At 62.2% G+C, this 1,130-nt stretch overlaps 1 pseudogene; it reads right to left on the bottom strand.

The window, feature by feature from the left end:
* Positions 1 to 272, bottom strand: part of LOC134426208 (28S ribosomal RNA) — an 8,032-nt pseudogene extending 7,760 nt beyond the window's left edge.
* Between the last annotated feature and the right edge of the window lie 858 nt (positions 273 to 1,130).

Genomic DNA, 1,130 nt, shown 5'->3' with positions numbered 1-1,130 from the left:
GAAGCCCTGGGCCTGGCGTGCCGGGGGCCGCTACTGGCCTCACACCATCCGCAGACTGCGGCCTCGATCACAAGGACTTGGGTCCCCCGAGAGCGCCGCCAGGGATTGTGGCTTCTGTACGCCACATGTCCCGCACCCCACTGCGGGGCAGGGATTCGGCGCTGGGCTTTTCCGCTTCATTCACCATTACTGAGGGAATCCTCGTTAGTTTCTTTTCCTTGGCTGACTAATATGCTTAAATTCAGCGGGTTGCCACGTCTGATCTGAGGTCGCAAGGCCAAAGCTTGGCCACACCTCCTGGCCCATACAGCTCCTAAAGAAGCAGAATGCCAACAGGCCAACAGGCAGCCAGCTTCTCCCACCTACTACCCTCACCTTCCTCCCCCACTGGCGCCCACGCGCCAGGGGAAAACAAAGCCAGAGGGAGAGAAGCGGAGACAGAGTGCCCCATCCCGGAGATGAGAACCGAAAAGGGAGTGTGGCAGAGACAGCCCTGATGGGGGACCAGCCGAGTGGCGGCACGTGATGGCCTTGGTGGAGAGAGAGAGAAAAGCCATGGTGCTATTTGCGCCCTGAGACCACAACAGAAGAGGAGGAGGGCAGGTGAAGGGAGGAGGGGGTCGGAACATCTGTCCCCAGCGCTCTCGCCTCATGCGCACGCGCAGTGGCACAGTACCCCCGCAGTACCCACCTGCAGACAGCCGCCCGCGCGGGGGGGAGGCTGGGGGCGAGGCCTGCGCCTCATCTCCCTCTTGCCCTCTCCCTTCTCTCGGCCCATGGCGGTGCTTTCAACACTGTCTCTTACTCTCCTCAGCTGCCACCACCACCGTACCGCGGTACGGGCCCTGCAAGGACAAACTCTGCCCCAGTGGCTCACTCCAGGAGTGGGGAACTACGGAGCAGTCCCTGAGTCTGCATATAGGGGGATGAAAGCCCTGCGCGGCAACAGTGACGATGACGGCCATGACGATTATGACGCCTGCTGGGTCACAGGGAAAAAATTGAGGCTGCCGAGGGAAACGCATCCCTTGCCAAACCCCTGACCGCCTTCCCTCCGGGCACCAGTGAGCCGCCATCACCACCGCCGCTGACCACAGTCAACTGGCCTGTGAGGCAACCCCAGCCGCACC

This window comes from Melospiza melodia, chromosome 17 (genome assembly GCF_035770615.1).
Source record: "Melospiza melodia melodia isolate bMelMel2 chromosome 17, bMelMel2.pri, whole genome shotgun sequence".
Lineage (NCBI taxonomy): Eukaryota > Metazoa > Chordata > Aves > Passeriformes > Passerellidae > Melospiza > Melospiza melodia.
The sequence above is the reverse complement of the archived record's forward strand: the minus strand, read 5'-3'. Positions and strand labels throughout refer to the sequence as shown.